Here is a 13,857-nt window from a genome sequence, read left to right on the forward strand (position 1 = left end):
TGTTTTCGATAAATATAGATCTAAACTAGTATCGATATATGTATATCGTTAAATAAAGATATTTTATATTATTAATAAGTATCGATAAAAAACCGATATATACATATTATCGATAAAAATTGGTATACATATGTATGTATATTGAAGTTAAATACAGATATATAATATTATTGATAAATATCGATATATGAATATTATCGATAAATATCGATATGTGTGTTAAATATCTTTCAACAAGATCAGCACTTTTCGCATTAAATCTACGAAAAATATTTTCGAATGAATTGCTAAGCAACTTTACTTGCTGCTCTCCAGTCATATACACATTTCAAAATAATGCAACATCGTAAAAGGCAAAAAGGCACTCAATACCATGAAAATATAATGAAATATTTGCGGTTCACCAAAAATCATAAATAATCACAGACAAATTGCTGATTGACTAGCGGCTGTGACCCCACTTGAATAAACACAACATTAAGTATTTGATGCTTAACCCGAAATAACACAGTTGATACGAGAAAGATTGGCAAGATTGCAACAACAAAGCCATACAACAAGCATTACAAGCACAAAGGGCACACAAAAGCATATAGAAAATCAGTACATAATGGCAATATTTCATAAACTGGGCGAAGAGAAAAGTGTGACGTCCACTTTGGTGGACAAGAAGCAAGCGATAATAAACAAACACGAGAACATTTAATAACACAGCCATTAGAGCAAAAGCTGAAACAAACATTGTACCATATACATATGAATGTGTGTACACATTTTCATAAACATATATACATAAGTATGTATGTGTGTATGTTTTTCAATGATAAATGACACCCTTTCGTGCTAGAAAATTTTATTAATTGTAAGGCATGCTAAAGTGAAGTTGCTGTTAAGGGAAAACCGCAATGTACATAGCTGTAAACAGTGTTGTAAAACATTTTAAACACAAAAGTAAACAAACATGCAAATAAGCCAATGTGCGAATGTACAAAAAAATACATGTTTCAAAGTATACACATACACATACATATATACTTCTTTCTAATATTATACACGTGTTTATCAGTGTAATCACTATAATGTTCCCTGCGGCTTGTTTATTGAAGCGTGCCGCATATTGCCTACATACAGGCGCTTAACCTAGATGCTTGTGTAAACAAATTGGATGAAATTCATTTTAAAATATTATGTCGATATTAAAAATATTTGGAATATTGGCGGATATTTGATTTGTTCGGCAGATATAAATGTGCAGACGCCCACACGCCTAAATGTAGGCAAGGAAAATTTTAAATATTGACATTAAATGAATTTGGGCATACAATTTATATATGTATGCATGTGAAAGATCAAAGCATGAGAGATGAAATGGAAACTGAATTTAAAGCGATGAAAACGCTGGCCAGGATTTGATATAAAACATGTTATTTCAAGCAAAATACGCTGGTATTTGTCTTTAATGTGGTCAAAAAGGGGTTTTTGAATAAATATGAATTCTTTAAACCACATATTGATAGTAAATTACAACAAAAATTTTATTTATAAGTATAATTACTTGAACTTTTAACTTAAGAGAGGAAAAATAAGCTTGAAGAAACTCAAAACTTAAAAAATAAAATTATTTTTTTTTTTTGTTTTAAAGAGGCGCAGAATATCAGAAAACCCTATAAATACCGTAAGGGATTTAATTTAAACCTTATACTACATATAGTTGATTTTCATTAAACAAACACAAGCAAAAACCATTTATTCTATATTTTAAGAAGTTATATCGATTTGCAACCAAAAAAAAAAACACGATTTTTTCCGTAATTTTTTTCAATGGGCAATTTATGTAATAAATAAATAAAAATAATACCCATTTACAGAATTCAGTGCATTATATTAATCCGATAATATTTATCGATAATATTGCATAATTTTATTTATCGATTATATTATATATTGATATTTATCGAGTATACTATTAATCGATAATATTATATATCAATGTTGTTTTAAATCGATGTTTAACGATAATATTATATAATATTAAGTTTTATACATTCTCTTGATACCACAGCCGATTTTCAGGAGGAACTACAACAAAAACATTTAACTGACCGGAGGAAGATCTTTTTCTGTTTAAAATTATCTCAAAAGTAAAAATAAAATAAAAATATTACTACAATAGTAGAATACAGGTAATAATCGAAGTCTAGTCAAAATATTGATAATATGGCGTCTTTAAAAAAAAAAATGTCGAATTTTGTGAAAAAAATCATTTCTTTTTTTTTTTTAATTTAAACTCTTCAGAGTGGCTAAAAAATTATAATTTTTAACAAAAATCGTATATCTTCGATCACTGCAAAAAATATAACTAAGAGGGGCATGTAAGAATTTCACGTCGATCGGTTCAGCCGTTTCTGAACAATTTCCTCACCGACCTTTAACGTATTTAAAGTTTTGAGAACGACAGAGACCCGAAGGACACAAAAGGTTCTCAACTACCTGTGTTTAAGATTAGACTCCAGGGTTACCTACTGGGCACAAAACCAACAAGCTGCGTAAAAGCATCTAAGATAAATTTCAAACTTAGCCTTTAACTTGGCCAATATCACAAGACCGAGACAGGAAAAACGCAAGCTTTTGATGTCGCCAACACTCAATGTCTGGCTCCACGAAGCAAAGTTATGGGCAGACTAATTGAGGAAAAATAACCGAAGCAAAGCCCTGGAAATACTGTAACGCACTGCTGCTCTAAGTTTAGCATCGGCATATTGTATAGCCTCTGACTTCAAGCTGTATATGTAATATGGGCATTAACAAGATTAATCTTTGAGCGCTTTATGACAATCCTACATACTCTAGACACAAATCTGATTAAATTATCACATTTCATTTAAATTTTCATTTTAATATTAGGTTTTGCGCTTCAACTGTGTCACAATGTTCTTCAGCCCATTTAAACATTTTTAAAGCCATTTTCTTCAATGGCATGCCATGGCATGAACAAAATGAACAACAAAAAGGACACGAAAGCAATGTTGCACATTTTAAGGCAGCAACAATTCATAAAAATCTCAGCGCCTACGCACAAATTACTCATACAAATTAAATTAAATTTACCAAAATGACATTTATCTTGTACAGAACATAATAACAACAAACAAAAGGCAATAAAAAATAAGTAAGTAGGCAAAACACAGTGAGGGTCCAGAGGCAGCAGGATAAATTTACAACTTCACCTACTATTGCTGCCAAACATAGAGTGGTTGTGTGGCATGAACGGGCGCTAACGCGTACATAAACATATAAACAGCGGCAAGAATGGAGTTAGCCAGGCAAATCGTCAAATTTTCGCTCATTCAAGAGCGCTACCGGCCCTGAACAGGGTACGTTAAGCTTGCCACGATGTTCGTAACAGCGAAAAGGAAACTTTAAAGACCATGTAGAGTATGTGTATGTATATAATAATTATCGACGTGACGAGCTAAGTCGATTTAGCCATGTGCGTCGGTCCGTTTTTCTGTATATACGCGAGCCGTGCCTTAGTTATTGAGATATCGATCTGAAATTTTACACACGTTATTTTCTTCTAAAGAAGCTACTCATTTGGCGAAACAGACGTTATCGGAACACTATAATATATAGCTGCCATACAAACTGAACGATCGGTATGGGGTTCTTGTATGGAACTTTTTTATTTGACAAGATATCTACAGGAAATTTGGCTTGGGTTGTTTCCTTAAATAATAAAGCGATATCCGAAGAAATTGTTCAGATCAGACTACTATAGCATATAGTTGTTATACAACCTGAGTTTTCAAAATCATGTCCATGTATGGAAAACTTTTTTATTTGACGAGGTACCTTCACGTAATATGGCATATATTATTATCCCAGTCAATGCTATAATCTGCGAAGAAATTGTTCAGATCGGATCACTATAACATATAGCTGACATACAAACTGAAAGATCGGAATGAGGTGCTTGTATGGGAAGCTTTCACATTTGACGAGAAATCTTCAAGAAATTTGGCATAGATTATTGTACAAGGCAACGGCGCAATCTCCGAAGAAGGGAAGGGTGTGAAGGGTATTATTTTACTAGGTCTTTTCTTGCTACTTTTCATTTCATTTTTTTTTTTTATATAATTTCTAGTTCTCATTTGTAAGCGCTCCAATGTTGGCGCTGCAAATCGCACGCGTAATTTAATGTTGTACAGCTACTTAACGGTTATTTGTTGTTGCTGCCGCACAACGGTTGTGACAGCCAATTTTACGTTTTAACGAAATTTCGCCAAAAAATTACGCAGAAATGCGAAAATAGCACAGATGAAATGGCTGATAGCACCTACACATACATAGGTTCGCACTTATACATACACACAGCAGTTACAGAAGCAACATCAACTTGCCTGCCCGTTTGCTTCTTATTTTGTGGCAGACAACTGCCTCGGTTTGGCGCTGCGGTGTGTTGGGTTCATTGTTGTGCCGCGGTGACGTTGAGGTTTGTATGTTCACTGCGGCTTCCTGTTGATTGTGTGGCGGCTGCGCTTGTCACTCACATCATACTGCTGCGTTGCCGTGGCGGACAGTACGAACCGTGCAAAGGATAGCTGTATAATAGCAAAAAGGAGTGGAAATAATAAAATAACGCACATAATGAGGTAGCGCGCATTACACGGCTCCGTAGGACTTTTCACGCTTGGCGTTACTTGCTGCGTGCATGTCGCTGTTGCTGACAATGATGATGATGATGTGCGGCCACTAACGTTATTTAGCACTCAGCACTCGCCGCGTGAATGCATTATGTCTTTAGAGTGTATTTAAAATTGTAATGAGTCATGAGAGAAATTAAATATATATATATATATATATGTATATATTGTAGATCAAGTTTAAATATATATTAAATGCATGTGTATAATTTTCGCTCGCACAAAATGCAGCAAACAATGTGAAAAGTGAGTTAAGCCAATTTTGCTGAATACAGCTGAAACCTACTTGTAAATGATTACGCATACGCAATGGCGTCGGCAGCTGAAGCTTCTTGTAAATAATTACGCATACGCTGTGGCGTATCAATTTTTTAATTAATAAAACAAAAGTCGTTAAAACAGCAATCAAGCGATTTTTGCAGCTGATATAAATTATTAACTATACATATATACATATAAATTTTATGAGAAAATATTGTATAGTGTACAGCAGCTTACTGATCGTGTGCAGCTGTATGTCTCTTAACTGCGATAAGTATAACAATAACTATTGATCTCAATTTATTCAGAGATTATAGCGCTTTTTTGGTAATTCATCTATGTCAAATTTCGTCCAGATATCTTGTCCGATCTTGATACAAGAACTTGATTCCGATCGCTCAGTTTGTATGGCAGCTATATGTTATAGTAGTCCGATCCACATAATTTCCTCGGTTATTGTAGAAATCTTTTGGAAACTAATCCATGCTGAATTTCATGAAGATATCTCGTCAACTGAAATGGTTTTCCTTACAAGAACTTGATTTCGATCGTTCACTTTGCTTGGCAGTTATAGGATATAGTCTGATTTGAAAAATTTGTTCAGAAATTAAAGAGTATTTTTGGAGAATAATTCGTGTTGAATTTCGTGAAGATATTTCGTCAAATAAAAGAGGTTTCCATAGAAAGATTTTGATTTGTATTGATTAGTTTGTATGGTAGATACATATATATATGCTATAGTAGTCAGATATCGGCGATTCCGACAAAAGCACAGCTTCTTGCGGAGAAAAGCACGTGAGCAAAAATTCAAAACGATATCTTAAAAATAGAACCTTATTAGCTTTAAAGTCTTATAAAAAACATTGCGTTCAATACCAGAATTTAGGATTGTTTAGCTAAAAAAGTAACAAATAATTAAAATGTCAGAATCAAAAACTTTTATTGCCACAATTCTCGTCGAAAAGTGTACGAAAACTGGTTAACCACGCCCACAAAATATAGTTTAAAGCCAAGCTAATAAAACTGAGACATTCAAATCACGTTTTAGTGTCCAACCACGCTTTTTGTACGCTTAGAATTTATTGCTGCTCACTTTCTTCAGCAGCATAACGCTACACACTCAAACCCGAAAAAACCACACATGATTGCCTGACTGCGCAATGCGCATAAAAAGCGCATTAAAAACCACAGCACTAAAGCGCCGCAAAAAGCACAACAGTTTGACGAGCCGGCACGCACACAAACAAATGTCGGCAACTTATTTATTTGGCGACCATAATCAGCATAATAAAATATGAATTTGCACATTTTCACCGCAACACGCGGACGCGCTCAGTACGCACTCGTATAATTAATTCAAAACAAGGAAAATTAATATGAAAATAAAACACACAACAAAAGCGGCAAACACACATTAAAAATGCAACATGTGTATGAGTAATTGCCAACACACACACACCGCACGCGCATTAAAATGTTGCTGATGTGGCAAGTTCAAATAAACACCCGTTAGACGCAACGCTTGCGGTTTGCTGCTGGCGCTCGGCCAATTACATAAGCAAATTTGTAGCTATGTGTGTATGGGTGTCTGTCTGTTTACTTTTCAACAAACTTTTTATTTGAATTAAAAACAAACAAGCTGACACACATACAAAGACACACATTAATTTTTCACAGCCAAACCAAAGGATTGCACGCCGAAGGTGGCCCGACGCCAAGCTTCACACATCATCGCCAACATAATTAAATAAACCATAAAATTAAATGATTACATTTAACAGCTTCCGCCTAATTTAAGCGCACATTAGCATATGTGTGTGTGGAGGCTTTAAAAAATACAAAGACACATACAAATTGGTATGTAGGTATATGTGTTGGTAGACATTGCAGCATACGCCTGTCTGCGCTTGATTTATGGCAGTCAACCACAGCGGAAGTTGCACAAAGTATGGCTGCCAATGGCTGCCTCATTGCGTCCGGATATGCCGTGCAGTGCTGTCAATCTTCTTGTAGTCGTAGACGAGGCGGAGCGCAGCGCAAAGTTAGTTTTGAAAGTCAACAAATGAGTTGAAATTAATTTCGCAGAAGTCATAAATAAATACTGTATTTTTGCAGTGTTGCATTTGAGGCAATTGTGCACATAAATAAACGAATGACTTCGGTAAGTATGAGACTGTGTGTCGTATGTGTGTGAGTTCATGTATGCATAATTTTTACTATTGTTTTCAAAAATGTATTTTCTCCGAAATTTGAGTGATGAAAAATAATATTTTTCTAAAAAGTAATTTATTCATTAACCGAAACATTAACAGAAAGAACATTTAAGCAAATTTTATGCATAAAATATTTTACAACTGGCTTGCCAATGCAGTGGTAAGTCATTCTTTATTCAGTATTCTTTCTTCTAACTCAACCAGTTAAAGTAAACAAAGTTTTTAAAATAATATTATAATAGTTCCATTGAAGCTTTATGAAAACCATTTGGACCGGCAAGCACTTATCGCCAAAAACAAAGTTAATAATTACTAACACTTATAAAGCAGTTGAGAACTGCTAGCGTATGTGAACGAAATGTCATAGGTTTACTTTTTACTGACTATTAGCAGTCTTTGATTCGCCATTCTTCTGTTCGTTTCTGCTCTCTTGTCAAAAAAATTACATGTAAAAGCAAAAACAAAGTTATCGAGTCGAATTCGTACTAGAAAGTATGCGGATACCTCGTTAAAGTCGTATAACCACTATTTTCAGTGCTACCAAGTTTTGTTCGCTTATATTTTAGAACAGTTTCAGTATTGTGAAAATGAAGAATGAAAACATTATATATTTCATACTTGTATTTTGATAAATTATATTGATATAGCGTGAAATTAAAAAAAAAATCGTATTTAGATTATTTTTTTTTTAATTTAAAATCGATTTTTTTCATATTAGATAAATTATAAACAAAACGATACGTTATAAAAAATCGATTTTTTCATATTTAGATAAATTGTACTTTTAAAAATGACATACTAGAATTTAAATTGTTTTTTTTGTATCGATAAATTATAAAAGAATATATAATGTCTTCATACTTCGATAAATCATACTGAATTTGTAATCTAATTTCTTGACCTTCTGCTAAATTATACATAATTATAAATTAAAAAAAAATTATAAAGTTACAAAAATCGATTTTTCTTATTTCGATACTTTTTTTCAATTTTTAAATCGATTTTATTCATATTCGATAAATATTAAAAAAAAATAGGTAAGTTATGAAGAATCGATGTTTTCATATTTAGATAAATTATACCTTTAACACTAACATACTAAAATTTAAATTGTTTTTTTTTTTATTTCGATAAATTGTAAAAGAATCTATAAAGGTACACACCTAGAGTGTATTGAAAAAGAAAACTAATTTTTCATACTTCGATAACTTAAAAACCTTTTGATAAATTATAAAAAATCAGTATATTGTAAAAATCGATTTTTTCTATTTCGATAAATTATACCTTTGAAACTAACATAATAAAATTTTAAATCAAGTTTTTTCCATATTTCATTAAAGTGCACAAAAATTAAAAAAAAATCGATTTTTCCATATTTTGATAAATTATAAAAGAATCGATAAGTTACAAAAAAATAAATTGTTTTCATATTTCGATAAATTATTCATTTGAAGCTAACATAATAAAATTTTAAATATATTTTTTTATATTTCGATAACTTATAAAGAAATAATAAATAGAGAAATATGTATATAAAGGCACGAACCTAGCGTGAGTTTAAAAAAAGAAATTATATTTCGATAAAAAATAAAAAAAATCAATTACTTTTCAGATTTCGATAAATTGAAAAGGAAAATTAAAAAATAGTCCACTGTTTCATATTTCGATAAATTATACCTTTGAAACTAACATAATAAAATTTAAATATATTTTTTTATATTTCGATAACTTATAAAGAAGCGTGAGTTTAAAAAAAGAAATCATATTTCGATAAATCATTAAAAAATCGATTATTTTTCATATTTCGATAGATTATAAAAGATCGGTAATATATAAAAAAATTGTTTTCATATTTCGATAAATTGTAAAAGAAAATTAAAATTGTTTCATATATCAATAAATTATTAAGAAATACATAAACACCCACCTAGTGTGTAATTAAAAAAGAACGTTTTTTAATAAATCAGAAAAAATCGATTATTTTTCATAAAAATATAAATTTTGCGAAAAAAATGTTTTCTCAAGAATTTTTTCTGTATATCCTTAACACAAGTATACGCTTTAAATAAAAAAATATTTACTTTTTTTTAATTCTTCTTAATTGGAATTTTTAGGCTGTCACACCCAGTCCCTTAAATAACTAAAGTCTACTGTAAACTGATTTTTCAGGAAATGAAAAATTTTCTAATATTTTTGTTCACCAGACTTCAACATAAATTCCAGAATCCCTTTAGAACTTTAGTTGATTTTACCAAAGTATTCATATTGCTTGTCTAAACTTTCTTTGCTGGTATTGTTTAAGTTACCCTTTTTTGCAAACAACCTTTTTCAGATCAAAGAAGTCAGAAGCGTTGGAAAGTTTTGACGCACAAATATACTGATTACCACCATTAGAAGCATCACTCAAACGAAAATTCACTTATTTTAATACAAATATAATTTACCACTTTGCACACACACAAAATGACATAAAATTTTTCAAGGTTTTCGATTGTAATGAATCGGTTTCACACCCAACCATTTGCAAGCACTGCACACATACACATGTAGTTGTGTATGTCGACTACTCGGAAGCTTCTTTGCCACCACAGAAATATGCTATGTATGAAACTCAAGAGGAATTTTGCCAACAATGGAATTTCTTGATGAGAAAAAAAACACACACACTACTAAACACTTTGTCATAGAGTATTCATAGAGTATATGCTGGCGCTGTGTAGTAAAGAGAAAATTAGGAATGATAAGCTTGAGACGGGAAATGTGTAAATATTTCTGGCAAAATATTTTGGTAAAATTTTCAAACAAAAAGTACCACATGAACGAACTTGGCAAAGGATATGGAAAAAGTTTTCACTTTTCACATGCATAAGAGCACATAGACATACACATGCAAGCGAGCAAAGTTTGTCCAACTGCATGCATTGTCACAGGATACTGTGTGGTATGTGCCTTCAAGGCGAAATGAGAACTTGAAATTTGAGCTTATGTGCATTACTGATGGCTGCATATGTACGTATTCATGTAATGTGTGCGAAAAACTTATAAAAGCATGAATATACGCAATGGATTAAATTAAGTGAAATTTTGACAAAAGTTGAGATAGCATTGAAGTGAAAACTATACTTGAGTGTTTAAAAGTTAATTTAGAAATATATGGTATACATGTATTTATGTGGGCAAAAAGTAGTAAGATTTTTAAATTTAAATTTCTCGTAAAAAACCAATTTGTCGAAATATTTTTTTTCTAGATTGACATGACTGTCAGCGACATATGTGCCAAATGACAAATCAAAATAATTATTATGTCATTAGTTAGACAATTAGTTTGTTGCGGGCAAGTTTTTTTGATTGGTACAAACTAATCAAAGCAAACAGGATCAAGAATCACGACGACGAACCACGTCCAGGACGGCCATCAACATCAACTGATGATCAACACGTCAATAAAATAAAGGAATTGTTGCTTAAAAATGGACGATTAACAATCAGAGACCTTACTGACATCGTTGAAATATCGCAAGGATCAGCGAAAACCATTTTGAAAGATCATTTGGGCCTCAGAAAATTGGAAGCACGATTGGTTTCAAATTCACTCAATTTTTTCGAAAAACAGCGTCGTGTTAACGTCTGTGAAACAATGCCTTCCGACTACCAGAATCTCCAGAAACATATTATTAGCAGCGATGAGTCTTGGATCTATGCTTACTACCCGGAAACAGATGATCAATCAGCCGAATATCGTGGCAAAGGTGAGCCGAAGCCAAAAAACACGTCAAAGCAGATCAAAAATTAAGGTTATGTTAAAAGTTTTCTTCGATTATCGAGGTGTAGTGCATTCCGAATTCATTCCGACCGGACAAACTATCAACAAAGAATACTATTTGAGTGTCATGTGTCGTTTTATTAAGCTATTCGTAAAAAACGTCGGAATTATGAGCCGACCGTCATATACTGCAGTGGTCTTCGTCAGTTTTTTACCAAATTTTCAATCAATAATATGCTGCAACCACCGTATTCGCCTAATTTGAATAGTTTATTATAAACGTCTGCTATTTTTCTCTGCACGACGGTATATTATATTGCGACTTATTATTTGCAAATCGAAAACTGCAATACTTTCAACAATCACTTGGTTCAACAAGATCACCCATTTATATTTAATGCATTTCCCGCTGCAATGCAAAAAATATCCTGCTCAAACAAAAACACTTAACTTCTCACCATTCACTTATGTCCACTCTTAACTTATCACATTTCATATAAAAAGAGAGTGTTTAAATGAGTTAAGCCTGCCACCACTCTAACCAGGAAAATCTGACACCACATGATCACCAAACAGCACTTCTGGGAACAAATTGGAAAACACCATAGTCGACGAATGCAAAGCGCAGAGAGCATGCTGCGCACTCAGCTCACACGTGCGTTCTCTCTGCAGTGTGTAGTGTCACCAAAGCAATAACTAATTCAATTGCTTTTGCGTTTATTTGCAAATGCATTTGTATTTTGTTATTACTGTATGTTTGTTGCGATTTTCTCGAACATTTGTACGCATAACTAAGTAATTTCAAGGCCATTTATAAACTTATGTACGTATTGGCAAACATTTACTCAACTAATAACCGCATTATATATGTACATACATGTGTGTAAAAAAACATACTAACTTCTAATTAAATATATGTAAATATACATGTATTTTCACTTACTTTGGACGTATCCATTTTGGAGTAGCCTTCCATTGCCTTGATGTTTGCAGCTTCTTTTCACACCTGCACACGCTTTTACACTAAAATTTTTACACGCGCCGACTCGCGCCACTCATTTGCAACACACATATTTTTCATTCACAAAATACCCGCTTGAAATTAAACGCACGCACTAATAATTTACATGTTTTTTATAAAGCCTTCCATTGCCTGGATGTTTGCAGCTTCATTTCTCACCTGCACGCTTTTTACACTAACACTTTTACACTAAAATTTTCACACGCGCCGACACACGCCACTCATTTCCATCACACATATTTTTTCATTCACGAGATACACGCTTGAAATCGAACGCACGCACTAATATTTTACATGCTTTCTTTAAAGCACACTTCGAACTTTATTTTCAACAAAATTATTTTCAAATTAACACAAAATTTATTAAGAAATCTTTAATTTTATTCTGCTGCGGTTGAATTGCACTCGTTTTCATTCGCGTTAGAACCAACTGTTAACTAAAATGTATAACGGATGTGAAGGCGTCTGATTGACTTTGATTCACTCACTGCAATGCAAAAAATATCCTGCTACAAAGCTCACACGCATCATAACAAAAACACTTTATTTCTCACCATTCACTTATGCGCAATCTTATCACATATTTTACATTAAAAGAGAGTTTTCTGCTTTCTGCCTTTTAATTACTAGTAATATCAACAGCGCAGAGAGTGCACAGTGCGCACTCAGCTCATACTCTACACCATGCGTTCGCTCTGCAGTGTGTAGTGTCACCAAAACAATAACTAATTCAATTGCTTTTGCGCATATTTGCAAATGCATTTGTATTTGGTTGTTGCTGCATGTTTGTTGCAATTTTCTCGAATATTTCTGCGCATAACTAAGTAATTTCAAGGTCATTTGTAAAAAATATTTACGTATTGCCAATCATTTACTCAACTAATAACTGCATTACACATGTGCTTACATGTATGAACATGTTTATATTAGGAAAGCATGCTAACTTCTAAATAATAATAAATATACATATGTAAATGCATTTTAACTTGGGCCGTAACCATTTTAGAGTATTCTGCCATTGCCTTGGTGTTTGCAGCTCCTTTTCACACCTGCACACACTTTTACAATAACACTTTCACACGCGCCGACTCACGTCACTCATTTGCAACACACATACTTTTTCATTCACAAAATATACGCTTGACTTCGAACGCACGCACTAATACTTTACATGCTTTCTATAAAGCACACTTCGAACTTTATTTTCAAAAAAATTATTTTCAAATTTACACAAAATTTAATAAGAAATCTTTAATTTTATGCTGCTGTGGTTGAATGGCACTCGTTTTCATCCGCGTTCGAACAAACTGTTCAATGAAACGTATAACGGATGTGAAGGCGTCTGATTGACTTTAATTGCCACAGGATTGCATTGGCGTTGAAAAAGTTTTAAATTATTCGAAAATAAATTTTTTTAAGAATTTTTTTTTTTTTTTGTGATGTGAAATATATTATGATACTGTAATTATAAGTTTTTAGTAAGTTGCTATACGTTTGTATATTTAATATGGATATTGTGACTGTGACACAAAGTACGCGAAAATTGATATTAACAACTGTTTCAAGGATTAGAAAAATCGTTGACACCAGTGTATTGCGGCCAAGGGGTATTACTTTGAGGGGTATGACCTAGATTTTGGAGAATAAATTAAGAATATTAATATTATGAATAAAGTCTTACTATTTTTTGCTCATAGTAGTCTAAATCTACCTCTTTTTTCCTTGAGTCTTGGTAATAAAGCATATATTAAAATAAGTAACCACCAGTTATGAAATTTTACCTACAATTCTACCCCAAATTTAGTAAGTAAATGGTGTAGCCCACTAACTTAACTACCTTACTAATATTAATATTTAAATCCACCACTATATTTATGAGCTTGGGTAGTTGTATAC

General features: G+C 32.4%; 1 protein-coding gene across 1 annotated transcript in view; it reads right to left on the reverse strand.

The window, feature by feature from the left end:
* Positions 1-13,857, reverse strand: part of LOC126762526 (calcium-transporting ATPase type 2C member 1) — a 134,953-nt gene that overhangs the window by 118,415 nt on the left and 2,681 nt on the right.

Source organism: Bactrocera neohumeralis, chromosome 6 (genome assembly GCF_024586455.1).
Source record: "Bactrocera neohumeralis isolate Rockhampton chromosome 6, APGP_CSIRO_Bneo_wtdbg2-racon-allhic-juicebox.fasta_v2, whole genome shotgun sequence".
NCBI classification, from domain to species: Eukaryota; Metazoa; Arthropoda; class Insecta; order Diptera; family Tephritidae; genus Bactrocera; species Bactrocera neohumeralis.